This window comes from Mastomys coucha, unplaced genomic scaffold (assembly GCF_008632895.1).
Source record: "Mastomys coucha isolate ucsf_1 unplaced genomic scaffold, UCSF_Mcou_1 pScaffold13, whole genome shotgun sequence".
Classification (NCBI taxonomy): domain Eukaryota; kingdom Metazoa; phylum Chordata; class Mammalia; order Rodentia; family Muridae; genus Mastomys; species Mastomys coucha.
This window is the reverse complement of record NW_022196895.1, coordinates 69,519,681-69,538,822: the sequence shown is the minus strand read 5'-3', so window position 1 is coordinate 69,538,822 and position 19,142 is coordinate 69,519,681. Positions and strand designations below refer to the sequence as shown.

Here is a 19,142-nt window from a genome sequence, read left to right as displayed (position 1 = left end):
CTTCAGTATGCAAAAATATAAAAACAACTATTTAAGCACATTATGTTTTAAAAAGCAAGAGAAGTGGCTGGGAATGTAGCTTAGGAGTAGAACAGTGATTATCCTGAGCAAGGTCTTGGGCTTGATCCCTAGTGTCTCCACTTGGTCCCCTTCCTCCCCCCCAGAAAGACAAGTGGGGAAGAGAGGGAACATGAATGGTTAAGAGTGGATTCATGCCGGCCGGTGGTGGCACACGCCTTTAGTCCCAGCACTTGGGAGGCAGAGGCAGGTGGATTTCTGAGTTCGAGGACAGCCTGGTCTACAGAGTGAGTTCCAGGACAGCCAGGGCTACACAGAGAAACCCTGTCTTGAAAAATCAAAAAAAAAAAAAACCAAAAAAAAAAAAAAGAGTGGATTCAGATTGTAAGAATGTATGAAAATGTAATGATGAAACCTGTTCTGTATAGTTAATATGTACTAATGATTTTTTTTAAGTGGAGAAAGAACTTTGGGGAGGCAAAACAGGTTGCCACTTCTGTGGGTGGCTTTATGAATCACCAGTACAATGGGCGGCCTGACAAAGTGTATGTATATACTCATTTAGTATAGCAGTTACACCATAACACACCCATACAGATAAACTCCTAGATAACTGGTCTTCTCCATATAGACACTCCAGGTAGCTGACAGTTCAAGTCTTTGTATTATTCCTCTTCCTCATCCATCCTGCAGCCAGAGTGGCTTTTCCCCAAGATGTAAATTTTTGCCATCTCTCCCTGGCTTGAAACTTGGTAGTGATCTGGTTTTATGCCTCTGTAACCTAATCTTACTCCCCAGTGCTACTCGGGTTTGAGGCCCCAGCCTCAAGGTCTTCTGATGTCACAGAGCCTTCCAGTGGCCTGATTCCTTCTCCTGAAATGGCGTTTGCCATTCTCCAAATCAACCTAGCAATTAACCTTACATCTCAGCTTTGCTCTCAGGCCTCATGGAAGTCTGCCTGCCCAGCTCCTGCTAGGACGTGTACTTTTCTCAGCCCCTTAAGGCATCTTCCTGACACTTGACAGTGACAGCTTCATTTTGCCTCTGTATGTGATGTTTCTCCTCCACACCAGCTCTGTAAGCCACACAAGAGCAGAGCTCTGTCTGCTTCTGTCCTCCTTTATGACTAACTCAGTGCCTGAAACATCAAAGGCATTCAATAAAGAGTGTGACTGGATCATATTTTCTTGTCCTGTGGTTTTGTTAATATTTAGTACTTTGTTATCCAATGGATTTTTTCCTGATCATGTTAAAAACACACAAAATGCACAGGCCTAATCTCTGACAGAGGAGGAGGAGGAACAGAGTGCCTGCCTCGGAGTTGGATGGGTAAGTCCTTACAAATCACAGTTTGAAATTTTAGCTTGGTGTTCTAAGATAAGGAGACAAAACCCTAGAGTCTCTTTGAGCCTCATCCAGCTGGTTTTGTTGTTGTTGTTGTTGTTGTTGTTTTAGGAAATAAGAAAATAATTTGTTCTGAGCCAACTGAGTGGTTCTGACCTGGCGATGCTCACACCGACACAGATTACCTGGAATGGTGGTTTTGTTTCTAGCCTTGTTACTCAGAAGTAAATCCTAAACTTTTGAGTCTGCTAGGTCCATGTTTAGTGGATTCCTTCTCAATGCTGACAACACTGGCTGAGAGCAAACTCTGAATTCCACGTCCTGGGAAGATGGCCAGCAGCAAGGAAACAAGTCAATCCCTGATGGAGAACGGTTTACATCAGCTGGAGTCAGGTAAGTGATCAGAAGGTTAGGGGGAGGTACAGAGGTACTAACTCACACAGCAAGCCAATTCCATTCCCGTCTATGGGACAACGTAACTCTAACTGACACCTGTGTTCTTGATGGACTCTGAGGGTTAAGAAAGGCTGTCATAATCAGGGTTATCAGGAAGCTGGGGGTGCCTAAGTTCACTCAAAGGAAAAAAGAAAAGACAAGGAAAGAAAAGAAAAGAAAAAAATTCCATCCCTAAATAAAGCTAGCTGAGAAGTCCTGCTGCTCAGCTCCAGCCTGCTAATTATACACTCAGCAGACATGGCAGGTACAAAGATTAAATTCACCCACAAAAAAAAAGTGTCAGGGAAAGTGAGGGATCAAGTTTTTCAGCAATATTAATCCCCTTAGCTGCCAGAGGCAAAGCTCAGCAGTGCTTAGTTCCGTTCCCTGTCACCCAGTGGAACAAGGTCATCTTGTCCAGGTTGTTTTCTACATTGTTGTGACTCCCAGAGATGATACGTTAGTCTAGCTGTATCTCTTCCGCATGTCTGGACTGGAGTTGAACATCTCAAAGCGTCCAGGTCCGGGTCAGCAAGCCAAGTGCAGACCTGTCTCGCCAGGGGCCTTGATACATCTCTGTACAGCTAGAAGAGAGTAGAACACGTTCCCTTTCTCCTGCGAGGCAGTGCCACTTAGGACGATGGGCTTGGAACCAGCAGACGCTCCTGAGATACACGGGCATCCTACTTTATGAGACTCTAGCTTCCTGAGAAGCAAGAGATTCAGTGCCATGCCAGTGCTGTGGTACAGTCAGCCCGGAGGCCCTCCAAGTTACCAAAGGCAAGGAAAACAGACACTGCGACCAAGGCTCCAATGTGAAAAGATTGGGTACTTTCCAGTTTGTTACTTAGAAAAAAATTGAGAGAGGATGCAATTTGTCCAATATTATAAGGTTTGGATTTTGGTGGTTTGGTTTCATTGGTTGGCTGGGTTTTGTTGTGCTGGGTATTAAACTCATAGTGACAAAGTGACATAGTGTTAAAGACAGACAACTTCACTGAGCTAGAATTCAATGGACAACTGTCACTACCACCAGCTTTTATTATCCTGCAGAGGAACCCTATAATCCTGGCAGTCAGTCACCCCTACTCTTCACCTTACTTCCCCAAGCCCCCTAGCTATGGGGAACATCAGATCTGTTTTCTGGCTAATTCTGATCATTTCATATGAATAAATTTGTATAGCACTGAGCTCCCTTGTCAGTGGCTTCTTCCGAATATTCAGCTTGTTTTCAATATGCATCCCATCGGTAATTTATTCTTTTTATGGCTAAATAATACTTTGTGGATATACTGCATTTTATTTAGCCATTATTAGTAGTTCAGGGAGGGATAGATTATTTTGAAATATTTTCTTTTTTTTTTTTTCTCACCCTTCCCTTTCACCCTCTTGCTCTAGCCCCACTTGCTCCAGGACATAGGTTTTTTATTTGTTTCTTTTTTTTTTTTTAATTTTTTTAACTTTTATTGCATTATGATGAGAAAAGTTACATGATTTCAAAACAGTGGTTAGATGCCACGAAGTAGGTGGCAATGCCTTAGCCGTATGTGTGTTGTTAGGCCCAAGGGCCTCTTCCATCCTTGTCAAGGGGAGTGCTAACCTTCTCTCCTTTCATACAGCACGTGTTTGTTTCTTATTACCCTATTACGGATGGTTGTGAGCCACCATGTGGTTGCTGGGATTTGAACTCATAACCTCTGGAAGAACAGTCAGTGCTCTTAGAACACCAGCCCCCTTGAAATATTTTCTATAGAATACCTCTATTAGAAATGTAAAGGGGGGGCTGGAGAGATGGCTCAGCCGTTAAGAGCATGACTGCTCTTCCGAAGGTCCTGAGTTCAAATCCCAGAAACCACATGGTGTCTCACAACCATCTGTAATGAGATATGCCCTTTTTTGGAAGACAGCTACAGTGTACTTATGTATAATAAATAAATATTTGGAAAAAAAAGAAATGTAAAAGGGGATATTGGTACAGATAAAAATAATCCCCAAAATAATTTTTATATTAGGTAAAATTACTAAGGCGACCTTTTAAGAAAACAGAAGCTGGGAGCTGACCTTGGTGGGGCATCTTGGTGCTCCTGTCATTTGGGAGGCTCAAGCTGGTCCAGCTTGGGCTACATAGTCTAACCCTGTCTCAAAAAAAGCCCAAACAAAACAACCAACAAAAACATAGGCCTAAGCAAACTCCCCTCCCTTCCCAAACTGTTAGACAAACACGGTAGCTTCTGCCTGTAGTACCAACGGCTCAGGAAGGTCTGGAACCCATGCGTTTCAGGATGGCTATACCAACATAGTGAGATCCTGTCTCAAAAGTTTTTAAAAAAGAAATCGAGCAAGAACAACCCAAAGCACAGCCTACCAGACACACATCACTTTCAAACAGTTGAAAACACAGAGTATGACAATTTCAAAGAATTTATAAGAATAGGATTTTAAAAAGTTCAATTTATGGCTAAAAAATCTTACAGGTTTTTCTTGTCTTCATTAGCGAATTAGTCTCAAGGAAGAAACATACTTTCCTTCCACAGACACTTCTGGGCGGTAGAAAAAAGGGAACCTGTCCCAGCTCATTTTATGAGGCCGGTATAATCCAGATGATGTCAAAATGGAAGGGCACTAAAAGAAAGGACAATCCCATGCTAATCTTCCCCATAAAACCCTGAAGAAAATAATTAGCTAATTGAATCCAGTGACATATATTAAGAAAGACATCTTCATAAGGGAAGGTCGTTCCAGGAATACAACGTTTGTTTGGCTTTAGAAGATCACTGGTACTCACAGCAACATGAGATGGGAGAGCAGGGCAGTATGATCTCCCCAGACCCAGAACTTAACACTCACTTAGAATAAGAATTCCGATCATATGAAGACTAGGGAATGCCTTTATTCTAATAAGTAATATCTGGAAATGCAGTAAATGCTGTAAGTACTAATAAAAGCTTCGTCTCTAAGAAACATTTACGGATTTTTTGTTTTGTTTTGTTTTGTTTTGTTTTTCAAGACAGGGTTTCTCTGTGTAGCCCTGGCTGTCCTGGAACTCACTCTGTAGACCAGGCTGGCCTCAAACTCAGAAATCCTCCTGCCTCTGCCTCCCAAGTGCTGGGATTAAAGGCATATGCCACTACCGCCCGGCTTTCTTTTTTTTTTACTTTTTATTTTTCAAGAGCAGGACCCCAGCTACTCCTCTGAGAAGGAGACCTGCTCACTCTGTGAATTGATGTGGTCCAGCTGCTGGAAGGAGTCGGCCAGCAGGCTGCCAGGGGCCATGCTCTGTGGCCAGTGGGGCCAGCAGCAACTGCAACTGCTCTAGCATGTCAACCCAGAACCGTAGTCTGTACATCTCCTCCCATGCTGTCCACTCCGGTTGTGGGGTTTGGAGTCACCAGAGGCGGGGCTCCCCTGGGCAAGCAGGCATCCCAGCAGTAGATGGGATTCGCCCCTCCCAACACTGGCACCAGTACTTGCCCACAGTATTATCATAGTGCTGGGGACAACTGGCCTCTCCAGAACTGCATTCATTCACAGCTGTCTGGCAAGCATCTCCCTGCCATCACACAGGACAGTGGTGACGGTCTAACGGATGCAACCCCCTCCATTCCCACATGGAGGCCGGCAGGTTGCTGTTCCACAATCGCTAGTGAGCTCACTGCTCCTCCTCCTACCAGGGCGGCACACATAACGAGGCCTGCTGGGAGGAGGCCCAGGGCTGCGGAGATAGGCAGTCTAGTAGATAATTTGGATGGTGCTGCAGGTGCGGTGTCCACTGCAAGTGGTGAGGAAAGCCTGGTTGTATATACACTGCTCAAAGGACTCCAAGACAGGGCTCCTGGAAATCCCCATGGTACACACTCTGTGGGCTGGACCTGTAGACATATTCTGCTGCCCACACTAGAAACCATGCCACAGGCAGCTCTTGGGAGCTGCACATGGTCTGAGTCTCCAAGTGAGGTAGCTCTCTTCTTTGGTGTCTGAATGGTCCTGGGCATGCACCCTAGTATAGTTCCTTAAATGCCATAGCTAGTACAATAAAATAACATTAAATAAATAAGAACTAAGAAATGAAAAAAAAAAAAAGAACTAAGAAGAAAGGAATAAAATGGCCATTGTTAGCAGATGATGTAATTACATAGGTAGAAAGTCTAAGAGAATTAAACAAGTAACCTATAGGAATTAATAAATGACTTTACCCAGGTTGCTAAACATAGTTGACATGAAAATAAAGTTTATTTATAATACAGAGGGGGAAAAAACCCCATCTGCAACAGCTCTGACTTAGAGTGAAAAGTGGAGTCTACATTTTCCAAAGCTTTCAGAGGGCGTACCAACAAAAGCATTTGAGGGTCACTGGTGTAATGCATGAAATCATCGGCGTTGACGGCAGCCTGTGGTGTGGCTTTGGATAAATGACTTCATTGCTCGTGGCTAAGTTCCTTCATCTATGAAGGTGGAGCAGCAGCAGTGTCCTGATGAGTATGTTGTCATGATGACAATGACAAGTGCTTGGGACAGAGAGTACTGTGCACAGACCCAACATTATCAATGTGGAACCTGAGTTTTTATCTGCTTATTCTCAGGAAGTCTTGAAGGCTGCCTCAGAGAGTTCTACCAGCCTGCAGTGTTCGGGAGACCGTGTCTACAACCCCCTAGCTGGAGGAGGTACATGAACGACTTTGTTTCTCATCTGTGCTGAAGCTCCTGAGTACTTGAGATATAGCTGGTCCAATCAAGATATGCTGGAAGTAGAGAACAGGCACTGGATCTCAAAGACATTATAAAAGTAGTAGAATAACAGGCACTGGATTTCAAAGACAGTATAAAAGTATAGAATCCCTTTTTTTGTATGGGCTCTATGTTAGCCATATTAGGTCATGCTGTATTTTTAATATTGACTTCAGGCCTAGGAAGATGGCTTACCAGGTGGGTAAGGATGCTCGCTGTTCTCCATGTATCCATGTGAATGTCAGACATGCCTGAAATCCTAGTGTTGTGGGGGCAGAGGCAGCTGGATTCTGAAGGCTCTCTGACCAGTGGAAATTGTGAGCTTCTTGGATTCTGTGAGACCCTGTCTCAAGGAAAGTGTAAAGTCATAGAGAAGATGCTCGGCTTCCTCCTGAGTGCGCACATACACACACACACACATGCATATACACACACTCACATACTACACACACACACACATACACACATATATATACTTACACACATACACACACATATATACTTACACACATACATACACATATATACTTACACACACACACACACACTATTGAGTTCACCTGTCTTTGTATGGTTTCATTGTATTTGAGATAGGGTCTCACCATGGAAACCAGACTTGTCTCAAACTTGCAATTATCCTGTCTCAGCCTCCCAACCATTCAGATTATTGGACACTATGCTCATATGCTCAGCTTTTTTTTTTTTTTTTTTTTTTTTTTTTTTTTTTTTTTTACTGTTTAGTGCATCTACAGGAAAATTCACAATTCCCGTTTGAATTGCAATAGGACAGTAGTACTTCACACAGTATAGAGGAGAATGGAGTCCTTGAAAGACACAGTTTGGGTCGTGTTACTACTCTGTTCAAAATCCCCCACTGATACACACTGGACTTACCTGAAAGAAAAAGCCTTGCCTAACTGTACTAGATCTTATGTGAATGATCAAAGGCATGCGTTTCCCGTCTGCAATCAGTACAGATTTCTGATGAACTTGGTCATTAATGAAAGAAGACAATAAACCACAGTGGTATACTGGATCCTTCCACACTCAGGTTCTGGCCTTCTGCTATGTCTTGGGACAATCAACCAGACACGTTGATGGAGACGCAAGGTCCCTAATCTCAATACTGCACTCATGGGCCTCCATCCAGCTTCCTTCAGTCGGCCTGCTTGCACCTCACTGCCTATTGCTCTTTCTCCCCTTCTTTCCCACCCATGAGGTGCTGGGGAGTTAATCTGGAGCCTCCTGAATCTGTGGTGCCACTGAGCCACAACCTCCACCACTAGTCCTTCCAATCCCCCCCACCCCCGGCTCGTCTCAGCATCAGTACACAAGTACACACCTCAGAGCTTGCCACGGGCTTTTTCGTGGTCTTAAAACATGCGAGGGCTGGTGAGATGTCTCAGCATGTAAAGAAGTGTGTCCAGCCTGGTGATCTGAGATACCAAATCTGAGACGCACATGGTAGAAGGAGGAGAAAATCCATCAACAATCTTACCGATGAACCCAGAGAACAACAGTAACAGGGTGCCAGGCAATATAAACCCACTGGTGCGATCGTGGCCTGACTGTTATAGGGCTAGCCAAATAGTCCATGCTCGAATTTGAGGTCTATTCCACAAGGGGGAACTCATGCCTGCTTCTGAAAACCTGGCCAAAGCCCATGGTTAGGGAAACCTTAAGACTTGGTGAGGGAAGACGGGTAAACTATTGCTATTGGTTTTTTTTGTTTGTTTGTTTGTTTGTTTTGGTTTTGGTTTTTTGAGACGGTTTCTCTGTGTAGCCTTGGCTGTCCTGGAACTCACTCTGTAGACCAGGCTGGCCTCGAACTCAGAGATCCGCCTGCCTCTGCCTCCCAAATGCTGGGATTAAAGGCATGCGCCACCACCGCCCAGCTTTGCTTTTGTTTTATAAGTGGACATGTTATCAATCTACCTTGTGAATGTGGGTGAATAGACTCATAGGTTAGTGGTGTGGTCACCTTTGGAAGGGGAGGCTCAGACTGCAATGGGCATGGCAGTTAATGTAGAAACATGTAATTTGGCAAACTGAGAATAAGTGTTTGGTCCTAAATGGGACATCCACATTGTCACCTCTGAGGTTTGGGGAACACAGAAAGAAGAAGGGGAGAAAAAGGCTGGGCAGTGGTGGCACACGCCTTTAATCCCAGCACTTGGGAGGCAGAGGCAGGCGGATTTCTGAGTTCGAGGTCAGCCTGGTCTACAGAGTGAGTTCCAGGACAGCCACGGTTACACAGAGAAATTCTGTCTCGAAAAACCAAAAATAAATAAATAAATAAATAAATAAATAAATAAATAAATAAATGAATAAATAAATAAATAAAAGAAGGGGAGAAAAAGAACGTAATTGGCAGAGGACAAGGATATTTCTTGAAGTCATTCATGAAGTCACTACAGCTGTCACTGTTCATACAAGAGTCCTGTAAGGTTGGGTCCCGGGGAGGTTACTGACTGTTGATGGTTGCTGGGGAAAGCCGTTTCCCATTCTTCAGTGCACTAGCCACTGGTAAGTTGCCCATGTTCCATCCAGTGAATAACTTCCCGTCAAAATTCATCCAAACAGCCCTAATTAAACTAGATTGGTCACAGCACAAAAGATATGAAAGTAGGAGAATTTGTGGGGAGGAATAGTTTTGGTAACAGTGCTAGGAGGATGAGAGAGGGTTGGGGTGGCTCACAACTGCCTGTAACTCCAGCCCAAGAGATCCAATGCCTTCTTCTGGCCTCCACAGACACCTGTATTCACACACACACACACACACACACACACACACATACACACAAAGATAGAATAAATCTGGGGCTGGAGAGATGGCTCAGCGGTTAAGAGCACTGACTGCTCTTCCAGAAGTCCTGAGCTTAATTCCCAGCAACCACATGGTGGCTCACAACCATCTGTAATGGAATCAGATGCCCTCTTCTGGTGTGTCTGAAGACAGCAACAGTGTGCCCATATACATAAAATAAATAAATAAATCTTTAAAAAATAGAATACATCTTTAAAACTTCACAAGGTGCTCTACTCCTTCCCGCGTCTCTAGAAGAGTGGTTTAACATCATAGTTAGGGGCAGGGACTGAAATCTCTGTGTGGTTACTTAGCCATGCACGCTTGGTCCAGCTCAGTGAACTGTGAAAACTGGATAATCTCTATTTCACGGGGTCATCAAAAGCTCAAATGAGTCGACAAGACGAAAGCCCTGCAGTGAGTGCCAGGTGCATAGTAAGCACCTAGTGTTACCAAATAGTGCTGTGTCTGAATTATATTAACGGCGAATTCCTCAAAAGCAGGAACGCAGGCATGAATCCCTTCCAGCTCTGCTAAGATGTACAGACCACTGGAGAGCGAGCGTTCTCCCTGCTGGCTCGACTGCATTGGTTTATTAGCAGGTGCAGGCAGGCATCGTCTTTGCTGGGTTCTCCATCTGCTCTAAGTTTAGTACTAAGGAAAGAAGACCGTTGTGGGGGTGGAGGAGGTCAGAGATCTCTGGAACAGATCCGCTGGCTTTCTTGTCTTGTTCGAAAGCTATGATTCAGGCAGAGTTTCAAAGCACCTGTTGAAGACCGTTTTCGACATGCTTTGCAGGAAAGTGTAGCATCTGTTTAGATTGTTACGTGCATTCGTATGTTGGGTCTTTAACCATTTGCATATAGTAACAACCTTACTTATGTTCCAAATTTGGTACTACTCTGTATGAAGGCTTGTATAATTCTCAACTCATGAAAGACTGGTTTATCCGAGGCACTTCTCTTTCCCGATCATGGTAGGTAGATCAGCTGTGATTCCACAGTCCCAAGGTTGAATAAAGGTGTCCAGTCCTGACTTCGTCTGGTGATCTGTACTGTGGATATGTCCATTTTGCTGAATTCTTCCAAGCACTCAGGCAATGAGACAGGAAGATGTGTGTCATGAATTTCATCTCGAAGACAAAGACATTGGAATGAAGAGTTGCTAACTGGATTGCCTGATTTTATTAAATGGTAATAAATGGTACAGCTAACACCACACTCGAGTCTCCTGCTGCTCAGCATGAGTCTCTCCATTTTATTAACAGAGGTTAGTGATAAGAATCTCCTCTTTTATACATTTTTTATGTTTTAATTAATTTTAAATTATATTTTTAATTCTCTGTCTGACTCTCCTTCTCTCCCTCTCTCTCTCTCCCTCCCCCTCTCTCTCTTGCTCGCTCACTCACTCTCTCTGTCTCTCTCTCTCTCTCTCTCTCTCTCTCTCTGTGTGTGTGTGTGTGTGTGTGTGTGTGTGTGTGTGTGTGTGTAGATGTGTTCAGGTGCCTTGTGGAACTCTGAGAACAGCTCTCAGGTATTGGTTCTCATCTTCTATTATGTGGGTCCTGGAGGTTGAGCTCAGGTTATCAGGTTTAGCACCTTCACCCAGAGCCACCTTGACAGTCCTAATTTTGTTTTTTTTTAATTTGGGGAGGGCTGGAAATTGAGTCTAAGACCAGAAGTAGGCCAGGCAAGCTCTGTACCAGCTGAGCCACACCCGAAAACTTCTCACCATGTTTGACAGCTCAATTCTAGGAAAGACTGTTGGCCTGTCCTTGGTCACCCCTAGGTAGTGCTCTTTAGAGGTCGCCTCTGGGCAGTGCCTGTCAATGGCGCTCTCTTGTCATCCTTTAGCAAAGTCTGTGCTCAGTCCCCCCTTGTAAATGGTACAGTCCCATTCCCCACTGCAGTGAGGAATTACAGTGTGTAGACATTTTTACACAATGGCATTTACTACCATGTACTAGGAATGAGAAAGTTTGGAATTAAAAGACAAACAAGAGTCATGGCTGGGGTGGGTGGGATGGTGGCTCATCTGGTAAAACTACCCATTGACAAGCCTACGTTTGATTTCCAGACCCACACGGTGGAAGGAGAGGTCCAGCTCTCACAAACTGTCCTCTGCTTTCCACACACACACACTCACATTCATACACATGGACACTCGCATGCATACTCATATGCCCCAAACAAAATAAACAAACAAATAAATAAATAAATAAATAAATAAGATGTAACAGATAAAAAGGGAGATGCGTTGCTGAAGTAACTAGAATAGTGGAGGACCTTCTTGATAACTGAACTCTTCACACCTTAATTCAGGTTATGAAATGGAAACTTCTGGGTTCTGGTTTCTTTGGAAAGTCAGTTGTGTTGGATGGTGTTTTGCTGGGGCAGACATGTGAAGGAGTGTTTTCCTGAAGTGGACACCAGTGAGAGGATGTTTTGCTAAAGCAGACACGTGAAAGGATGAGTGATGAAGGATTCTTTGCTACTCACACACAAGTATTGGCTCACCTTACATGGTGTTGCTGAGATCCACTTGACATGACTTCATAGGACAAAACGCACCAAAAAACTTCTAGTGGTGTTCTGGTGGCTTGCTGCTGCAGTGGACGAAGGCTGATTGCTAGAGTGATCTCGGCTGATATATACTCACTCGGAGTTTTGATAAGACGGACTTCCATGGTGAGGCAAGACCCATGGGAGGACACATGGTGTTTGGAGGGAGTATAAATAGGACCAACGGGTCGTGATGGTGGGCTTGCATAGCTAGCTTTGCAACGCTTCTTAATCCCACATCTTCATCTTCACTGACCTTCACTTCACTGAGAGAGCATGGCAGAGAACTCTCCTGTTGGTTGCTCATGCTGACTTGCGTGGATTTGGCAGAGGCCTGGCTGTCTCTGCTAGGCCATGTCACCGCTGCTGGCTCATGTTTGTTATCCTGACACTACTGAACTGGACTGCTGGTGGATTTGTGAAGCATTTGCTAGTGGATCGAGCTGCCTTGGTGATTCCTGGGAACTGAACTGCTGATATCTTGACAACTGAGATGGGATTTGCTCTAAAGAACGATTTCTAAACAGGCCTACTTCTCATATCCTAACAACTTTTCTTTTCCACTACCTCTGGTTGGTGGTGGCTAGAAGGGAGTTTAAAGCATTGAAGATCCCTTATTAAAAGTAGGGTTTGAAAAAAAAATGTAAGCTTACAAGGTTAAGTTAAAGATGCCCACAAAACCCCACATAAGGCCAGACATGGTGATTCATACCTTTAATCTCAGCTCTCTGGAGGCAGAGGCAGGTAGCTCTATGTGAATTCCAGGCCAGCTGGGACTACATAGTCAGATTCTGTCTCAGAAAAAAAGCCACGTGTGGTAGAGCGGAAGTAGTTCTGTAGGTGGAACTCTGAGGAAAAGCAGTCCTTCCTGCAGAGCTTTCAGCGTCAGAGTCCTTTGTCACTAAAGAGGGGAGGGGACCGGGACCAGAAAAAGAAGTGTTAGGTAGATTCAGACTCATGCAATCAGCACTAACTGCAGTTCATGGAATATAAAAAAGGAGAAGATGAAGAAGAAGGAGAGGAGGAGGAGGAAGAAGAGGAGGAGAAAGTAAAGGAAGAAGAGGCAGAGGAGGAAGAGGAAGAGGAGGAAGAGGCCATGGAAGTGGTAGGGGAAGAGGACATGTTTGAGAGAGTCGGGGTGGGGGTGGGGAGAGGGAGCAGAGGATGAGTGTGGTCAAGATACAATGTATGAATTTTTCAAAGTATGAATAAAAATTTTAGCATAGATGGATGATAGATAGATGGATAGATAGATAGATAGATAGATAGATAGATGATAGATAGATAGAAGATTCAGCTAGAACACAATGTTTTGGGAATAGATTCTATGTGTTTGAAGTAGGAACTGCTTATTTCACAAAGGTTTTAGTAAAGGTGTAGACACAGAATGACTAAAATCTCTTTGTAACTTGCAAGTTATCATATGACTAAGATAAAGCGACAGAGACAAGGCAGAGACAGTTGGTGTTGGACATAGAAATGAAGAGAAAGACACATTCTCTGGCCATTGAAGGTAACATTTCTGAAGGTGATTATGAGGTCATTGTCTTTGAGGGAGCTAAAGCCTGCTCAGTGAGTGTGAGCAGTAGCAAGATGTATTGACTTGTCATTAAGTGAAGGACAAGTGACATCAGCATCAGAAGCAACTGGATTCCGAGACTCCAAAGTATACATGGGTCCTTCTCTCCTGGTGGTCAACTCTCCACACAGTTCTGTTTCCTTCTTTCCTAATGTGGATACCCTCTCTCCACCCACTCAGAGATGTCTGCTAGCCAGGCAGGCTGATGCTCTGTCTTAGTTTACAGTTTTGGATCTTCAACCAAATCCCTGCCCATGAATCTTCTGGTTTCACTTTTACATTCCCAGAGGACTGTGTTTGGCCAGCATGGGGTTAAGTTCACCCAGGCTTGAGCACTAGGGTAATGGATTGCCAGGGTTGGTCAGCCCTCCATTAAGTCTCTACACTTGAAGCAGATGGGGATAGTAGTGCCTTACTAGAAGATGGTGGTGAGGAATTTGGTTGGCATTATAAAAAAGAAGGCTCCCAACTCAGGCCTATGGAACCAGTAACAACCGTGCTTAGCATATCAGTTCCTTAGAGCCACAAATTACCATAGATTCAATATAAAGCAACATGGATGGACTTATTTAATTCATGATCTTATAGTTCTGGAGAGATCAGAAGTCCAAAGGAATTTCACTGGGCTAAAATCGACGTGTTGTCAAGGATGACTTCTTTGCCTAAGAACCATTTCTTTGCCTTTCTCAGTTTGTATTGGCTGCCTCTATTCCTTGGCACGTGACTCCGCCCTTGAGCTGGTGTTCAGCTCACTTCCTCCCTTATACTCAGTCTGAAACGAGGCTGCCGACACTCCGAGTGGATCTTTCCTCTTCGGTTAAACCTTTCTAAAACTGGACATACAAGTGCAGAGGTGTGTCTCCTAAGTGAGGCCAACTAGTCAGGTTGACAAGATTAACTGGGGGAGATGGTTTACAAGCAAAGTGTCTTACAAGCATGAGGACCTAACTTTGGCTTCTGCTACCCTACCCACCCCAACCCCAAATGCGTGTGTTATTACAGGTCCGTCATCTCTATTCGGAGACAGAGTCAGGCAGATTCCAGGGGTTTATTGGCCAGCCAGCCTATGAAATTGATAAGCCTCAAGTTCACTGAGAGACACCCCCCTCCAAATAATGTGGACAGCAATTGAGCAAGACATCTGACATCAACGTCTAACCTCACATGCACACATATGTTGACATGCACACACACACACACACACATACACACACACGCATACCACACGAGCACACATATACGGTGGTAGGAAGCAGTCCAATTACTTGTGAGCAATAAGCGACTTGGTCCCAACTGAGTTGTTCCCTCTCTGGACAGAGCTCTCTTCTCTGTTCACATGTCCATTCTGGCAGGATGAGCACCTGGGATATTGATCGTGTTAGGGCAAGAGCTGCAGCCCCAGGAACTCCTGAGAGGAAGTCTGTCTTGGCATTTAAATCTACTGGTGTTTCTCCTGTAAGGACTACAACCCAGCCAGACAAGGTGAGTTGCCTCTTAAGGTCTGTGTCTATTGCTTTTATAAATGACTGTCTCTTTCTTCCAACCCTGCTACCTGAGGTGGTTATGTGCTTGTGTTTGGTCTCAATCCTGGGAGTTTGTCCTGTGATATGGGTGCCCTGGTCACTGATAATGACATGCAAGGTACCCATCTATCACACTTAACTTCTCAAGACCTCTGAGAAATGCTTGCTTGCTAGGAAGGCTTTTCATAAGGCTTGAAATGAGTCAACATAGTCAGAATGTATTTATGTGTTTTACTGCATAGGAAAAAGAGACAATATAATCAATCTGCCAGCCAGGGCAGAACAGTCATTCGGTTGCAGCTGCCACCAAGTTACTGTATTTTAAAGGTGATTTTATCCTCTTTATGTTCTGGCCTTTAGACCTTTCACTTAGACTTTACTACACACAGAGCTGATGTTCTGAGCAAGGATGGCACTCTAGAATACCTTCTTCCTTATTTCCAGGGGTAAAGTTATCTTTTAAATTAATTTGTGTGTGTGTGTGTGTGTGTGTGTGTTTGAGTGTATGCCCTGTGTGTGCATGAATGCACGTGCCTAAGAAGGCCAGAGAGGATGTCAGATTTCTTGGCGCTGGAGCATACCTGGTTGTGAACCATATAACATGGGTGCAAGGAACTGAACTTGGGTCTTTGGGAAGAACAGCAAGTGCTCATAACCGTTGATCCATCTCTCCAATGCCCCTGTCCCCGGGTCGAAGTCTTAACCTGAGTGAGCACATAGGATATCGTGAAGTGTTCTAAATAATACCACTGTAAATGCTCATTTGCAGGATCCACCTGTGCACACAACAGTCCCGGCATAACAGCATCCTAATTTCACCAGCAATATTATCAGAAGTAGTTAAGATTCTTACCTTTCTTTCTTTCTGTCTGTCTGTCTACCACAGTTGTGTGTGCATCTGTGTCTGAGGCAATTCATTTGAGTTGTCCCTGAGTATATCCTACAATCAAATTATTAATTTTAAGTTTTTTCCATGTGAAGGATCAAACACAGGCCTTGCCCATAACTAATTTATACTCTATCACTACATCCTTGAGACACACACACATACAAACACACACACACCCCACTACTCCTACCTGCTTTTTTCCATTATTGTATGTCATGTCCGTTATGTGCCTATTTTGTGCACATGCATGTGGGTGCACTTGTGCATACAGGGGTATGCGTGTGTGTGTGTGTGTGTGTGTGTGTGTGTGTGTGTGTGTGTGTGTATGTGTAAGGATATCCTTGGGTGTTATTCCTCAGGAGCTACCACCTTATTTTTGGAGGCAATATCTCCCACTGCCTTGAAACCAATTAGGCTAGGCTGGATGGTCAGAGAGCTCCAGGGAGCTGCTTGTCTTTGGCTGCAAAGCTTGCCAACTTCTATGGCCAGTTTTTGTTGTTGCTGTTTTTCCATTGGTAGGTTCTGGGGGATTGAACTCAGTAAAGGACATAACAAGCTCTTTTTTTTTTTTAAACATTTATTTATTTTATGTATATGAGTACACACTGTAGCTGTACGGATAGTTGTGAGCCTTCATCTGGTTGTTGGGAATTGACTTTTAGGACCTCTGCTCACTCTGGTCGACCCCGTTTGCTCTGTTGACCATGCTTGCTCCTGTAGGCCCCCCTTGCTCCGAACCAAAGATTTATTTATTGTTATAAATAAGTACACTGTAGCTGTCTTCAGATGCACCAGAAGAGGGCATCAGATCTCATTACAGGTGGTTTTGAGCCACCATGTGGATGCTGGGATTTGAACTCAGAACTTTTGGAAGAGCAGTTGGTGCTCTTACCCATTGAGCCATCTCGCCAGCCCCACAGCAAGCTCTTTACTGACTGAACTCTTCCCCAGCCTCTTCCCATCCTGTGTTAATATAAGCAAATGTATATTTTATATTTGATGGGGGAGATTTCAAAGTGTTTGATGACATTTGGTTAAAATCTGTTTCTTTTGTGCCATATTCAATTTCTTATATCTATTTGTGTATGTGCTTGTGTCTCTGTGCGTACACATACCATGGTACACATGTGGAGGATAGAGTTCAATTTGTGCAGTTGGTTCTCCTCTTATATCAAGTAGGCCCTGGGGACCAAGCTCAGGTTGTCAGGCTTGGGAGCAAGCCTTTACCTGCTGAACCATCTCCATGACTTCTCTACAATAGTTACATTTGTCCAGCTGTGTATCTCTTTCATATGTATTTTCTTTAAAAATTATATATGTATAGGAGTTTTACCTGCATGTAAGTTTGTATACCACCTGTGTGTCTGGTGTGGAGATCAGAAGAAGGTGTCTGATCTCCTGGAAGTGAAGTTATAGACAGGTGTGAGCCGCCATGAGAAGGCTGGGAATTGAACCTGGGTCCTTTAAAAGAGCAGCCAGTGCTCTTAACCAGTTGGCCATCTCGCCAGTGTCCTCTTTCATGTACAGAGTCAAATAGTATGTTTCGGTTTTTAATCATTTAAAATGGCAACTTTCTCTGTAAACACTTGTTCTTCCTTTTACTCTGTGCGGCTGACGCCCCTGGCTTCCTACCCCCTTTATCTTCTAGACGGCAAACACCTTCAGTAGGTCATTCATTAAATGTTTTCTTCCTATTTATTAGTTTTCTCTATCCTCATCTTTTCTATTTGTTTCCTACTGTTTTTTTTCCTAGGGTTTTGTGCTGAATACTTTCTCATTTAGTTTTTTACTATTTCTCGTTTATTAAGTAAGTGACTATGACCCTATAAATCTTTCAGTACTATTTTAAACATACTTTGACATGTGGAGTTTTCATGTCAGAACTTTTTTCTTACTTTCCCTTCTTTTTTCTCCCCAGGCCCCCATGCTGGGGATTGAACCGATGGTGGCCTCACACATAGGCTGAGCAAGTCACTGACTATGTCCCCCACTCACAATTAACTTCAAAACTAAACATTAGAGCTGCAGAGATGGCTCGGTCCAGTTAGGAGCATTTACTGCTCTTTCAGGGATTTTGGTTCCCAGCACCTAGAGGGGCTACTCACAACCACCTGTAACTCTAGGTTTAGATGATCTGACAGTCTTTTCTGGCCTCCACAGGCAGAAAAGACAGGCACAAACAGTCACACACACACACACACACACACACACACACACACACACACGCACGCACGCACGCAAGAAACCCCCTAAAATATAGTATTTCTTACATTCCTGAGCTTCAAAGACACTTAAGCTATCCTTTCTTTTATATCAGTTTTTAAATTTATTACACCATGTTCAGTAAATATTGGCTATATGATATAGATATTTTGAAATTTATTTCAAGTAAATGATTATATACATGATCAGGAAGTGACTGGTTGAGCATTGTGGTTGGTCTGTGTGTTCTTTCTTGCCTGCTTGCTTGATTTGAGAGAGGGTCTCTTGTATTCCAGCCTCACCTCCTTTGAACTCGTGATCCTCTTGCCTCCACCTCCCAAGTGCTGGGGTTATACCACACTTAAACATCCAACCCAGGCCTCCTGCCTGTCAAGCAAGCACTCTACAATTGAACCACATTCCTCAGCCCCTATTCTACATGTTCTCGAAAGGATGGAATATTCATTGGGGGATTCGGGCATAAAGCTCAATATTAGGTTGAAATTAGTTACTATTATCTACATTTACAAAGACTATTGAGGGACACATGTCTGTAATCCTAGCACTTGAGAGACTGAGGCAGAAGGATTGAGTTCAAAGCCAGCCTCGACTACATAATGAGACTATATTTCAAAAACTGCATGTACAGTCCCACACTGCAGTGTTTGACTCCAGATTCTGTGTAAGGGTGACACTCGTGCCAGGAGAGCTACTGGTCTACCAGTTTTCTAAGAGACTTCATTAAACTAATGTCAGGCCACCCTTCTAGCTACTGTTAATGAATATTTTACAATTGTATCACCAAGTGATATAGTTTATACTCCTTAAGCCTTTGGTTCAACCTTGTATAATGAAGTTTTCTCTAGCAGTTGTTTCTCTGTTAAGGTCCATTCTGAACAATGCTGCAGTGTGCTTCCTGGGGTTCTTTAGGTCTGCATGCGCTCTGCGTACTACTCACTGTTCTCAGTGTTGTTACAAAACATCTGGCAAAAGTAACCGAAGGAAGGAGGGTATAAAGCTCATGAGAGCCAGTGAAAAGTGGCAGAAAGTAGCCGTGTGA

The 19,142-nt window shown here is 43.9% G+C and overlaps 1 non-coding gene and 1 pseudogene across 1 annotated transcript; both read right to left on the bottom strand.

Annotated features, from left to right (window-relative positions):
- Positions 1 to 3,293: 3,293 nt before the first annotated feature.
- LOC116087919 lies at positions 3,294 to 3,419 on the bottom strand. The gene has a single exon (XR_004117694.1). It is a non-coding gene; the product is annotated as a U6atac minor spliceosomal RNA (small nuclear RNA).
- Positions 3,420 to 4,962: 1,543 nt separating this feature from the next.
- On the bottom strand, positions 4,963 to 5,731 carry LOC116087722 (annotated as a pseudogene).
- Between the last annotated feature and the right edge of the window lie 13,411 nt (positions 5,732 to 19,142).